At 40.9% G+C, this 14,894-nt stretch overlaps 1 long non-coding RNA gene across 1 annotated transcript; it reads left to right on the forward strand.

The window, feature by feature from the left end:
- The first annotated feature begins 8,730 nt into the window (after positions 1 to 8,730).
- Positions 8,731 to 14,576, forward strand: LOC134866455 (uncharacterized). Its single transcript, XR_010166040.1, has 2 exons — positions 8,731 to 8,920; positions 13,756 to 14,576. It is a non-coding gene; the product is annotated as an uncharacterized LOC134866455 (long non-coding RNA).
- The last annotated feature ends 318 nt before the right edge of the window (positions 14,577 to 14,894 follow it).

Genomic DNA, 14,894 nt, shown 5'->3' on the forward strand with positions numbered 1-14,894 from the left:
CAGTTGGTAACTCTTTCTGCCAAAGCAGGTCTGGGCCTGTGAACCAGTTAGATGTTAACAGCTGGTCAGCTGAGAGACCTCTCGAGGCGTGATCTGCTGGGTTTTGCTCTGAAGTCACGTACCTCCATTGAGCAGACTCTGTGCTTTGTTTGATACGTTCGACGCGATTAGCTACGAACACATGAAATCTTCTGGCTTCGTTACTGATGTAGCCCAGAACAATCCTTGAATCTGTCCAGAAGACTTCTTGCATACATTCCACTTCAAGCTCTCCTTTGAGCATGTCACTGACTTTGACTGCTACTACTGCCGCTGACAGCTCTAGTCTTGGTATGGTGGTCACCTTAGTAGGAGCAACTCTTGACCTCCCCATGACTAGAGTACAGTGCACTTCACCTGATGTACTGATCACTCTGAGATATGAACATTCTCCATATCCTGACGCACTGGCGTCGGAGAAATTATGCAACTCATAGAGCAGAACCTTGAAGTTTGGTGGAACATAGCACCTCTGGATCTTCACATCAGCCAGATTTTTCAGGTCTAGGAGCCAGGATTCCCACAGAGGTCGCAGGTCGTTGGGTAAGGTGTCATCCCAACTGAGCTTGTCGCGACACATCTGCTGGACAATCCTTTTCCCTACCAGGATGAACGGTGCCACAAATCCGAGCGGGTCAAATACTGAAGCAAGCGTGGACAAGACTCCTCTTCGGGTGAGTGGATTCTCTTTGACGACTACTCGGAACTGGAATTCATCCGAGGTCACACACCACTGAACACCAAGTGCTCTTTCCATATGATGTTCACCCAGCGCCATGTCCAGATCTTTGGCAGCCTCAGCACGTTCCTCCTTAGGGATTGTGGCTATGACTTCCTCACTATTTGAGATGAACTTATGCAGCCGAAGTTTGCCTGTGCTGCAGAGTTCTCTTGCTTCCTTCACTAATTGGATGGCTTGTCTTTGAGATGTGACACTTGCCAGCCCATCGTCAACGTAAAAATTCCTTCTGATGAACTGGATTGTGTCTTCACTGAATCTTCCCCGTCCTTGATCAGCAAGGTGTCTTAGTCCAAAGTTGGCGCAGCCTGGGGAAGAAGCTGCACCAAACAGGTGCACTTTCATCCGGTAGGTAGATGGTTGAGCTTCCAGATTTCCGTCCTCCCACCAAAGGAAACGTAAGTAGTTTTGGTCTTCTGCTTTCACATAGAATTGGTGGAACATGCGCTCGACGTCACACATTTCCGCCACAGGACCTCTACCAAAACGACAAAGGACTCCGACCAAGTTGTTTGTCAACTCAGGGCCGGTTAATAGATGGTCGTTCAAGGAAGTCTCCTGAAACCTCGCAGAGCAGTCAAAGACGACGCGGATCTTTCCGGGCTTCTGCGGATGATACACCCCGTGATGGGGGATGTACCATGCTGGAGTCTTATTGATGTCTTCTTCATGAACCTTTCCTGCATCTCTGCGAGCTATGATGTCGTTCATGAAGGTTTTATAGTCCTTGTAGTACTGTTCGTTTCTTTTCAGCTTCCTTTCTAAGCATCTGAGACGATGGATGGCGCATACCTTGTTGTTTGGTAAGTTAGGTCTCTCCTTCTTGAAAGGTAACGGCATCTCGTAGTGACCATCAGCGCTGAGCCGGATGCTCCTTTGCATCTGTGACAGGAATCTGAGGTCTTCTTGGGAGATGCTTGTATCATCTGAAGCTCTTTCCATAAAGTCAGACTCCAGGACTTGAATGACATCTATTGGTGAGACTACTTCTTTGATCTGTGTTCTACAGACATAATGCACTTCACTTGTGACGTTTTGAAGCCAACTGAAAATCTGGGATGACTTGCTTCACAACATCTTGGTGGCTTACTCCTATTGCATCTCCATAATCAAGACAAACGTTGCTATAGCCTACTATGCTCCGCCCAAGTCTGTTCTCAGTCCGAATGGCTGATTTCCTTCACCAGGCTCCACCTGTCTTGGAACAAGAGCTTGAGGGACAGTTGTAGCCAATTAGTAAGCCAACATCACAACCTTGTAGTGGAGCTATCTCAGCTGCGATGTGTTCAAGGTGAGGCCAAGTTTGTGAGACAACAGGAATTTTATTCTTTCCCGTGTACATGCGCTCCGCGTTCTGCTTGTCATAAAGTTTCTTGCTCGATAAACCTATGAGCCCCTCTTTATGCGATAGCCATGGTAGGACAAAGTTGGATGTATTTTAACAATTTGCGGTCGTCTCCTTTCTCCACACTCATTAATCAGAACGCGCTGGACAAAAAAACAAACAACTCCGTCGTGGACAACGACAGGCTGGTTTTCGCAGAGTCAGTTCAAACGGCGTGTTCAACGGAAACCAGGCTTGGGGTCGCGTCTTGTTCGTCAATCGAAAGTTGCGGCATGCTGGGAGCTTAGCCGTGAGTACTTGTTATTTTCGAGGTTCCTGTAGTGGAGTTCCCTCGTTTCCACAGATGACTTAACACTATGTCCGTAAAGCAGTCCTTCTTTATCGGAATTAGGCCACACCGGTCAGACTACAGTCTGTTTGTTAAGTTTTAATTGAGCAAAGCAAGGTTGGTTATGCAGGAGTCTGGTTTTGTTGGGAACTTTTTTTATCTCATTTATACCTGGGATTTTTATAAGAACTGAAAATGTAATTGGTGGAAAAAGCATGGTTCAACTGAGAGGAGATCAACAATTGAAAAGGCTTGAACAGGAGACTTCGCCATTCGACGTCATGAATGTTCCTAATGGATCTAAATGTTAGCCAATTGGGAAGATATAGTCGAGAGACTTCAGATTTTCATTATGGCATTTAAGGTCGCAGTGCCCTGATGGCGGTGGACGCTGCGGAGGAAGCAGCAGTGTTATCCCAGTTTTGGAGTGACAGGGGTGAATCAAGCTATGTCCCTGAAGACTCGGATGAAATATCCATAATTTCTTTTCGAAGATTTCCATGCAGCATGTATTGGAGTCTTAGCTTATCAGGAAGTAGCCATTATACCATATTGGTGTGCAAACACATTATTCCGATGTTAATTATAATTTTTTTTTAAACACAGTGGTATGTTTTTATTATTTTTTGTCAATAGATGTCTGAATGTACGCCACATTAAAACGATGGATGCAGTCATAGAAGTTGTTGCTTCAGTAAAGTGATTAAAGAGTATATGTTTGTTACTTATTGCAATGACTAGTCCGTAAACCAGCTTTCTAAAAGAGCTGCTAGCTATTAGCTGCAGCAGTTCCATAGCTTGAGAGGCAATAATTGTATAACAAGCTTCCCTTCACTTAGGATTTCCTTCCACTTTCATGAAGAGGAAACATCCTTGATGGTGAATTCATCACCCTTGTCTAAGCTTGATCTCTAACACTAGCTCTGAAAGTATACAAAACATGTGTGGTCTTGGCAGCGGTTTAACTTTTATCTGTGCTCAATCGCAAACTTCACGAACGCTTGGCTTTCACTCGCTTTTGGTTCGCTCCACTGTTCAGCCTCATCTGTATGCCGAGTTGATTAGACTTCTCTCACACACACAACACACTCAACCCTCATTGGCGGCGACTTCAGCAGCAGCCTCCTTTCTGTGAGCAGAATACTGGCTTGAACGTCTGGATGTGACCTTTGAGTTGCTTCGAGATTGAACTGAAGACCTGGCGGACTTTGGCTTGCTATGGTGAGAGATATTTGTTCTATCTGATGCTGTAGACTTAAACACAGATTCTTTATCTCCCTCTTTCCTGTCTTGTTTTTCAATCCCTTGATCTTCATTAGTTTCTGTGTATAGATAACTTCTAGCAGTTTTAATTATTGTCTTTGTTACTGCTTCACAGGTGTCTATTCTGCGACGTGTGTCTGGGTCTGGAATGTCAATGCGCCTCAGCTCTTCATAAACATCATTCAGCTCCCTTGCAGCATCGCTTACATTAGTGATGTGTTCATGCACCAGGCTGTCTGAGCACGCTCCACTCAGCCCTCCTTTAGCATCCTTAATGACTTCTTTCCACTTCTTATAGCTCTTCATGAATCGGTGTTCAAACCCTTTTGACTTGCTCTTTGTGCAACTCTTGGCCCTTTTCCGTTAACTTGCGAGCTCTTTGACTTCTTTGTGGCTCTGGCGAAGAAGCGTGGTAAGCAGCTTCGATGCCTTCAGATGCTTGTGGTTGCGTGTCTGTCCCATGCTGCCGCATGTCTTCACCACTACCATGTATGTCACTCTCAGAGAAAAGTTCTATGTCTGACATTTTACTTTGATTACTTCAGTTAAATTTAAATGTTATACTACCCTTAGCTTTGTAGTTATATTTACTTATAGAATGGCCAAATAGCCTTATTGTAGCTGAATCACCACTCAGTTTAAAATAGCAATGGTTATGCTTTCTGTTCAATAATTTGGCTTATTCACTAATAGTCTTATTTACATCAGATCCCCCCCCCCCCCCCCCCCCCCCCCCCCCGCAGCTGCTTCCTTGGTTGCTACATGGACGGCGACAAACGATGCACCCGCGGCGTGGAGAAGCTTCATCCCGACCGTGGATCACCGTGCTCTAGCGTCGTTTCCTCGGCTACTCTCGCGAAGCAGTCGAGTTCTCACTGTAGCTCCTCTAGTAGTAAGCATGAGACCCGAGATCGTTGAAAAACAGGGTTTATTGCAGTCTCCGACCGACCCGTGAGAACTGACGAAAAGGGAAAGTAAACAAATAATCATATAAATAAATATGCTAATACAGAGCTTGTAGCTTAATGTAATCAAACGAATACACCAATAAACACACCTCGTAGGCTGCACACTACCAAAGGGCTTAATCTTGTCTTGTCTTCTTTCTTCGTTTTCTTTGTTTACATTCATGTTGTAATCTTGTCTTGTATTCTTTTTTTTATTTACATTAATGTTGTAATTCTTTAAATTTACTTAAACTTTACCTAGTGTGGAGACAACCGGCAATTTTATTTTTCCCTTGTCATGCGCTGCCGGGCGGTGTAACATTAAAAGGGTACCGTGTAGAAACGCAGAACAACTAATGAGCCCGCCTCAACTGAAAGCCAGGTAGGAACCAAAATGAATAAATGCGAATGTATTAAATTAACATGTGAGGCAGTTACAATCTCAATTATTCTCCCACCATCGATGAAGCAATTAATCAAAGTAAAGCTGCTGTCTGGAACAAGAAAAAAACGACAATCAAACTCCCAGTGGACAAAAAGTGGACAAACGAACCAAGGCCATCAGACAGGATTGTGTGCAGCAGAGCGTGTCAAAAAGTGTAGCAAAACGGCCGTGAATTACAACGAGAAGAGCAGCAGGCAATGGGGGGAGTGAGGAGGAAAAGAACAGCCGAATACGCTTGTTATCAAGTCAAGTCGAAAAGGATTCAGCAGAGCATGCTGGGAAGAGCTAATACAGCCCAGTGGAGATGCACTCTGTTATTTTCTGAGGATTCCTGTAGGTGGAGTGGATCCTCCTTCCTGTATGTTCCCACCAAGCATGATCATCTAAATCACACGGATATGTCCGCCTGTAATCAGCAGTCCTCCTCTTTATTGCCTGGGAATATTGAGCGCCACACGGTCAAACTAACAAGTCTGTTTGATTAATGTTTTAATTAACGAAAGACAAGAGAGGAAAGGTTGATGATTATATGCAGGGAGTGGGTATTATTGTTGGGAACATTTTCTATTTGATTATTTTGGATGGAAGCTGAGGAAAGTTCCTCTCATAGCTCAAGCAACCCCTGGAAAAAGCTGGAATGAGAGTGGAAAAAAAGCATGGTTAAAAGAGAGGAGGATAAATATTAGAAAAGAGGGGTATACACAGGAGCAGGCTGCTCTCCATTCACTGTTCATGAAATGTTCAACGTTAATGGGATTAAATGTTTAAGCTCAGATGTGGGAGAGATATAGTTCTGAGCTGAGTTAGTATTTTTTTTATGGCTATTTTAGGGTTTTCTGCAGTGAGCCAGCTGGCGGTGGACGCTGCGGAGGAAGCAGGTGTTTCAGTTTTGAGTGGCAGGTGGTGATCTATGCAGATCTATGCAGCCAGAATGAACCACCGGATAAATCCATAATTTCTTATTACAGCACTCAAGATTCCAATGAGAGACACTTCTGTATTGGAGTTATAAGTTTATAGGATTTTTGAATAACCATTTATACCATAAATATGAGTCAAACACATTAAAATAGGGCAAACATGATGTTACTTCTAATTTCTTGATAGTTAAACACAAGTGGAAATATGCTTGATTATTATTATTATTTTTTGTCACAATAATTGAATGTCTGAATGTAGCCACATTTAACAAACAAGATGCAGATGCATGTTCATAAGAGAGTTGTCCACCTTCTCCATACAAGTGATTAAAGAGTATATTGTTTGTTACTTATTGCAATGCCAGGCTAGTTGTAAACCATTGTTTTAATAATTTGAACTAAACTAAGCTATTAGGCTGCAGCGTCTCCCTAAATATGAAGGCTCAATCAACCTTGAATACATACAGACGCTTCCCTCAGCAGGTGAAGCCGATTTTCCAATTCCACCTTTCAATGAAAGAGGACAACCACAACACACAATCCTTGTTGGTGAAATCAATCCCACCCTTGTCCTAAAGCTATGATCTCTAAACACTAGCTCTGAAAGTATTTACTAAAACAGTGGTGGCTCCTGGCTGCGTGTTTTAACTTGTAATCTGTGCTCAGATTCGCAGCTTGCAGCCGAGGAATGCAGGGCTTTTCTACTCGCTTGGGGTGGTGGTGTCGCTCCCACTGTCAGTCTATCATTATGCCAGAGTTGATACAAACACACACACACACACACACACACACACACACACACACACACACACACACACACACACACACACACACACACACACACACACACACACACACACACACACATATACATTCAAGCATGCACATGCAGACATACGGAAATATGTATACACAAACACTGCAAGGTATTGCATTATGGATGAGTATGGACGATGTGTCAACATTTGTCAAATGCACTTTCAGACCACACCAGAGTGTATTCATTGCAATGTTAGCACACACAATAACACTCCTGCACATACATGCACACACACACCAACACATATACGCACATAAGATGCATTAGGATGATGATCACACCTGTTCTCTGTATCCGAGGAGCCCCAATGATCAATGAGACTATGAGATGAAAGGAGAAGGGAGAGGATTCTTGTTGCGGTAGAGAAAGTGATCCCAATCAATTTTTGGTTGAGAGACAAGCTGCTCTGCTGAAAATGTAGAATTTAACATCCTCGCCTCAAATGACAGCTGATATTTCTTAGAAGTAAAGGGAAAAAATATAATCGACCCATCTCCAGCTCCGGTAAAATCTTCACACCCCCGACCAAAACAAAACCCCTCTATCCTGTAGACAAAAAAAAAAGAAAAAAAAAGGTGAACATAGAAATGTCTACATTGGGAACATTTAAAAGCACTTCTGTAGGAAATGTATGAGCATGAGTTTGCACTGATATGATTGTTATGACAGATTTTGAAGTTGCTGAAGCTGACTGGCCAACATGGTGTCTCCTTCCCGGACAGGTAATCCACCTTTCCAGGTCACCGTCCTCCGGATATCTCGGAGGGAAATCTGAATTGTCTCTGTTCTCTATGTGTTATCATCATGAGGCGAGAGAAAATAGCAGCAGATTGGATGACGTCACAAATATTCAGTCTTGAAGAAAGTTAAAAAATAGGAGACTGTGAAGTGTGTCTCATTGGATTATTTTAATTGTGCGCTTCAGTCGAGATCTTCTTTTACAAGCAATATAAGTAACCATTTATATGAACCAAAAATATAGTGCACACTTTTTTTACACACCTTAATAAATTGGAATCTGAAAAATCTGTTCATTTGTCAAAATGTCTTGGTTCTTGGGGCATATATTTATATCAAGAGGCTTACAATAAAACATCCACATTTAAATTACTGCAGTAGTCAAGAAAGGAAAATGTATAAAAGAAATACACTATAAAATGTATATTATAACTGTAAAATAAAAAAAGTGAACTATAGGATAGAAATGTGTACATCCTGGTCAACGTTGGACTGTCATAATTACTTCCTGAAAACTCAAGGTTTGCTGAAACGTTGAGCTGATTAAATCAGGGCTTAAAACATAATCCTTTATGTAGAAACAGTATCCTTTGTGTAGGTCAACTTTCTCATTAATAAGTTAACCTACATAACTTCCCTAAACTGTAACTTGCTGGGTTTTTTCCGGATGTTTTTATTGGACTTTTTCTACCTTTTACTTAAATAATGTATTTTCGTTGTTCTCATTCTTTGTTTTGTGAATGCAATTTTAATGTTTTCTTAATGCCTTATGTTTAATTTACTTCTTTGTCCCCGTTAAGCAGGTTAAGAAGTCTTATGCATGACTGAATAGCGCTGTAAATAATAAATAAATAAACTTCCCTTTCATTAAGATCTGTGAACGCCTTAAAACGGCTTAAGGCCCACTGTTTGTCTTTGACTTTAGTTTGAGTACGTTTTTTACTTTATCATTTTAAAAGTATTTTTTCCCCCTATTTTTCAGCTTGCCTTTAAAGTCTTTTGCTATATCTTTTATTTATCTATTATATATTTTTATGTCCTGTATTGTAAAGAAGTTTTGTTTGCTTATTGAAATTTCTTGAGTGATTGCAGTTTCTTCATTCTAGGCTAAATTATCAAGCAATAGGTTTTAGTGGGTGAGGGGAACAATATTTTGAATGGTGGACGTGTTTTATTCTTTTTGGATTCAAAAGATAAAAATGCTTTTATACACCTTTAAGTAGGCCTACTGGGTCAAAGCCCCTCGGTTTTCTAATAACAGGAAACAGCAGAAGAAGAGCAGGCTGGACTATTTTCTGTGGAAAAGTCAACAACAAGACAAAGTCAGTTGCAGCAGGTAATTTTGCATTGCGTTTAAAAGTCAATTCTCTTGGTTTACTCACGGTATGTGCAGTTAACATGTTGTATATAAAGTTACAGCATCAACAAAACACTGCACCATTAGCTAACGTTATTATCATACCTTAGCTAGTAGCATACCTTAGCTAGTAGCATACCTTAGCTAGTAGCATACCTTACCTTAGCTAGTAGCATACCTTAGCTAGTAGCATACCTTAGCCAGTAGGCCTCAGTCAATACTCAGTGTTATTGTAGACACTTGAGCTGCAGAATGATGGTGGCGTCATGTTACTCAAAGACACTTTTAAATATGTGTGCCAGTGTGCCAATACCTGTATCCCTCTCACATTTATTACTTTCTATGTTGATTATTTTTAGAGAAAAAAGTATGTTGCATGGACCAGTGCCACATACAACAGCTTTAAAGTGTGTTGGTTGCATTACATATATGGACTTTTATACAAATTCACATCACTAGAACAAATTCATTAAAAAAAGGACAAAATACAAGAAACGATACAGTACATTTACCATGAATCTCAGTTGTATTACTATAAATTATAATATTATTTCTTAAATTATTTGTTCACATATTCAGATAAACGTACACATATCTTTCCTTATCATACATTACTAAGTGAAATTGTCTTAACCAGCTGCGTCCCGTATCTATGTTTTTTGTAAAGTCATTACCCAATATGTTTCCCCGGTTGCATAAATAAATACTTGTGTTTTGTAAGGAGAGTAGTGGAGAGATTTTGTGTGCGATGAACTCTTGACCTGTTGCCTTTGGGCTCTTCAGAGTAACTTCCTGTTGTTTTCTTTGTCACACGGATTGAAAACTCTGAATAGGGTTTAAAAAGCCGTCTTTTACTCTCAGCCGTGGGCTATGATTATAAAATAACAGATATAGCTAAAGGCAATCTGAGGACACTTTATAAGATAAGAGCTACTTGAACCTGTCCTCTTCAAGGCTACACTTTCAGTCCGTCTTCATTAAAGACTAAGTGGACATTTATATGTTCAAGATAGTGCCTGTCTGCAGTTCTATAATGTGTTATTCTTAGTCTGCATTAAAACTTTAATAGCATGCATTTCTGTCTGAGGGAGAACCAGTGTTGGACATTTTATATACCTTGGCAAATCCTATTTTTGGCAGCTAATTTTCAGTTTAAACTATTTGTGCAGGTTTATTTCCCAGAAGTCAGAGCTCCTGAGTACACCGTGCAAGTACACGTCCCAAGAGATTGAGTGACATCCCCTGCTTTTTAAGAGGATTTTATTTTGTGAAGCCAGGGAGATGGACCGTGGTGCTAATCTATTCTGACACTGCCATGCTGGTGGATCTGCTATTCATTCAGGCAAAGCAAACAGAGGAGAGAAGGCAGATCATTTTTGCTTCCTTTGCCCTCATTGTTAAAAAAGAAAACCTTGTCTCCTTCAGGTGTCTGCTGCCGTAATTGCGGCCAAACTTTGTGAGTTTTCAGATCCATATTTTCACATTTGCTCCTGTAGCTGGTAATAAATTGTAAAAGCAGCATGTAGTTAAATCCACACTCCAAACTACCTGCTGATAAAAGGCTCCAGGCTAGGAGGCTTAAAGAGGGCTTAAAGACATATATTTAAAATCCTGTCACTCCATGTTGGTGGGCACTGACATGATCTTTGATTTTTGAAACCAGCATGAGGGCTCAAAATCTTTCATATCATTTCACTCAAGTTTTTTTTTTTTTCAACACAGGCTGAAACAAGCTCTGGTTTGATGAATTAAAAACCACCGTAGTGCTCTTCTCTGTCTCTCTTTTTATGTCTTTGCTGTATGTCAGAAATTAGCATGGAATATATTTGAACCTGAAAAATTATTCCCTTTGTCAAATGTTTCTGAGCCAGTGTGGCAAAAGAATATCTTTTGCACTTTTCACACTGGACCTTTTAATTCGCTTTTCTCCTTACTCAGACCCTTACTGTTGCACCATGATGACAGGAATCCCAGGACATGGCCAGACTTGCAGGTTTACATTTGTTTCTGATTTGCTGCACAGGCATAGGCAGCTACAGGTGCCTCTGTGGTGTAAACACAGGGGGTTCATCCTTACACACTGGGGCAAAAGGCAGACTTCAGTGAGGGCTTAAACAAAAAGGATTGGTTTTATTAAGAAATAAAGCCACATATCTGAGGAAGTCTTCCCTGGAAAAAGAGAATCCTCTGATGTAAAGCTTCATAAATGCCCAAGTTATATTATACCCTTTTTAAATCTGAGCATTAGGATTAGTCCACGCCCATAAAAACTAACCTTTTGAATCTTAAATATAACTGCTGAGCACACTGGCAATGATATAGACTTGTTTTAAAGTCTGTAAATGCTTTTAGCGTCGTTTATAGGGTGGAACATAAAAGAGACAATCCCTGGGATTGTAATTGCTGTTATGATGTATTATCTTCCACATTAGCCTCCATGACAAGCATCACAACAATCCTATAATTTTATGTTGGAGCCCTGGGATTTTCCAGTTCCTCCATCACATCTTTAGAAGTGCAAGTCATAGTATGCGGATCTGGTGAGCCTTTCAGAGGATGGTGGTGACTGAGTCCTCCAACTTGTCCTGACAACTCGGCAGGTTGGGTACTCCTCAATAGAAACAGCGTCACGTCTGCTACCTGCACCTGCCACAGGCAAGTGCTTCTGCATTACAAAGACATAACTTAATGCTGAAGCAGGTCCCAGCCTGCGTCTCCCCCCCCAACCCCCCCCGCATCCTCTCACCCAGCCATGCCTTGTTGTTCTCACTGCCTTATTGTCAGGCCACAAGGAAGGAAAATGGGTCTACTTGACCTTATTTGCTTGCTTTTTTGCCATGACTTTTACATGAGTGAATAACTTTATCCTGGAAAAATGTTGGATTGTTTCCAGCATTTATAGGCTTTGTTGGAGAATTTGAAATCCTCTCCAAGCTGATATTGTGGCACACAAAATGAGCTGGGCTGATAATACTGTTTACAAGCAGGCAGCTCACAATGTGCCTCGTATATTAGCATATCCAATTTGTCTTCTGTACTGGCCCTGTGTGAGCTCTGATCAGATGGGTGGTAGCTCTGTTTTATTAAAGGCTTCTTTCACAGATATCACAGTATTCTCCCACAAAATCTCCATCGCTGTTGCATTGAAATGTCAGATTTCCATAATGCAGTCCACTGTAAAATGAAAGCACTTGAGCAACAGTGAATCAGTGACACAAAAGTCATAACATGATAACCCTCCATGCATGCCCAAACAGATATTATTTTGAATTCCTTCTCTTTTATCTCCATCTTCCTCCGCATCTGCTGCCAATTACATCATCAAAATGCGGTTCCTGTTTCCCCCCCACCTCTCCTGAATGGCTGATCACCCCTCAGTGGCAGTCCAACAGACCCACGGAGGAATACTTTTAGAAGGTGAATGTATTAGTGTGTCTGTCTGAATGGATGAAGGAGAGTTATTAATGTCTAGGAGTTCGGTTCATATGCGAGCAAATGAGCATTATTCTGCTGCGGAGGTTTGAATTAAATTCATAATGAGGAGCCGCTTATAGTTTCTCTAAAGCACTTAATATGTCCAGGTGGTGGACAAAATAACAGCGATGTAAACTCATTCCTGACATTTTATAGACCAGACCCTTAGTACCAGATTACAGCTATGGAAGGCAATTTATTTTTAACATTTCATATAAAACACTTGCTGCACACAGTACACACACACAAAAATAACTCTTAAATTAAACTCATCGACTTCGATCACATTTTTTATACTTATATTTGAACAAAATCCGTGTTGAAATCAGCAGAAGTACAGCTAGGTTGTTTTTAGCAGGTGGTATTGGGAGTGGCTATGACTTGCATTAAGAAGGATTCAACCTTTGTTCATACATAAAATATGTATTTGGCCAATAGATGAAAGTGTTACCATGATGTCTTCATTTGTACTGTTGGGACAATATGGTTTTGACCGGAAACATTTTCACGTTTACAGTTGTTTGAATTTGTTTTCACAGCAATATAAAATGGATATTTGGCAGTGAGTTATGACCTGTTCCTGAAAAAATCTGTATTCAAACTGTAATAAAGGAGTGTATGCTAAAGTACGCAGGATTTATTGTTTTTCATTTATTATTTTCAGTGTCATCGATTTAGTTTAAAGAATGATGGAACTTCTGGCATTTCTAGTCATCTGTTTTTTTAATCAGACATGAGCTGGGAACGGTTAGTACTGACAACGCCACGCTCATCTCCCCAACCACTCTAGCAGTAAAGCAGTCTCCGCTTTCATGTGTTTCGGGGCACTTTTTGCTTTGGAGTTAGGCCTGAAGGAGAGCCTGTGATTTTTTAATAGTTTTTTATTGTATACCGTATAGCCTGGCTTTGGTGTTTCTCCAGACTGGCCTACCTCAGCTTTAATCGACACAAACATATAAGAGGAATATAGATCAGAGAAGACGTTTTGTGCTGTTTCTGTTATTTTTCACATCCTGTATATGTCTGTCCTTTGTTGTCTACTTTTGAACACTGCAGCCAATTTACATGCACAATGTTTGCCCTAGTTGAGGGACTGTAGCTGAATCAATGCAGATATTGAATAAAATCCTTTTCATTATGACTTGCGTCAGGTGTTACTTTATCGTATTTTTCACTCCCGAGTCTGATTTGAATGATTGAAAGGAATATAGGTTAATAAGATAGGCACACTTTGAAAAAATAATCAGTTCTTTTCTTACTGAGCTTCATGAAAAAAGGCCAAGTCATTTGTCATTGATTTTTTTTTATTTATTTATTTTTTTTAATCATCTCCCCTTCAGATTACTCTTGCTCCTCCATGAAGCCCAATACCTCTGGGAGAGCGCAGAGAAGAGGGCAGCTACACCTGCGGCTGCTGAACAAGTGTATCACTGTCTGACTGCTCTGTCCCGGCTTGTCGGGCCCTCTCACCTGGAATGTGCCGATGAGACAATCAGGTGCAATAGGCGCGTGGCAGCTTGCTGCAGGGAGGAATAACCTGCTCTGAGGCGAAGAGCAAAGAGCGCCGAAAGACTTTCCACCCCTCGTCCACACATCTCTTAAACCCCAGAGACGTGCCAATACAGAGACAGCCGGGCCATGTGACACATCTGTGAGCACTGTAGCTGACTTCTAAACAGATCCTCTCCCAAAGTAATGTCTGTAGATTCATCACGGAGTAGGCTTGTTTGACTATCCCGGCATGACTCACTCAAAAGGGTGGAGTGCTATGAGATTTTGTTTAGCCTGAGGGAGAAAAAAAATTCATTTCTATCAGGAAAAAGGTCATGAGCAATGTTCTAGCTTCACAGGAAACGCATCAACGCACATAATTGGATAACCTATCAGTTTTGGGGGCACCGTGATTGAAGTGACACTATTTGCCTGTGATATTTGGTCAGCTGGATTGGAAGTGAATGAAAAATGCCGTACGCCAAGTAGCTCTTCGGCTGCAGGGACCAACTGTTGCATTAATCTTGTATTTGCTTGTGGTTGCAATAAATATTTAAATATATTTTGAGGCTTAGATGACAGCATTAGAATATATATAGCTGTATATTTATGTGTATGTATAAGCTGCTAAATCGAATTATCCGAGATGAATAAAAATAACATTCCTAAATTGTTTTTTTCTTTGGCTGGCTCATGTTAAGATTTTTCTAAGTGATACAAATGGCCACATGACCTCTAAACTGTTTAATTTTCAGGGAGTTATGAGCTTCCCCTCTTCATAGCCCCCCCACTAACAGTTAAACAACTTAAGTCTTGGGTCACAATGTGGTTATGGGCTCCCTTTCTCCCAACAAAAGACATCATAAGGCTTCACTACTTTTAAATTTAGATGAACGGTTAGATAACAACAGGTCTTGAATGTATTATATTGAGGCGTTTGTGTAAAGCTGCATGATTTTCCCCCTTCTGAAGGGAATATTATTTACTG

The sequence above is a fragment of the Eleginops maclovinus genome, chromosome 6 (assembly GCF_036324505.1).
Source record: "Eleginops maclovinus isolate JMC-PN-2008 ecotype Puerto Natales chromosome 6, JC_Emac_rtc_rv5, whole genome shotgun sequence".
NCBI classification, from domain to species: Eukaryota; Metazoa; Chordata; class Actinopteri; order Perciformes; family Eleginopidae; genus Eleginops; species Eleginops maclovinus.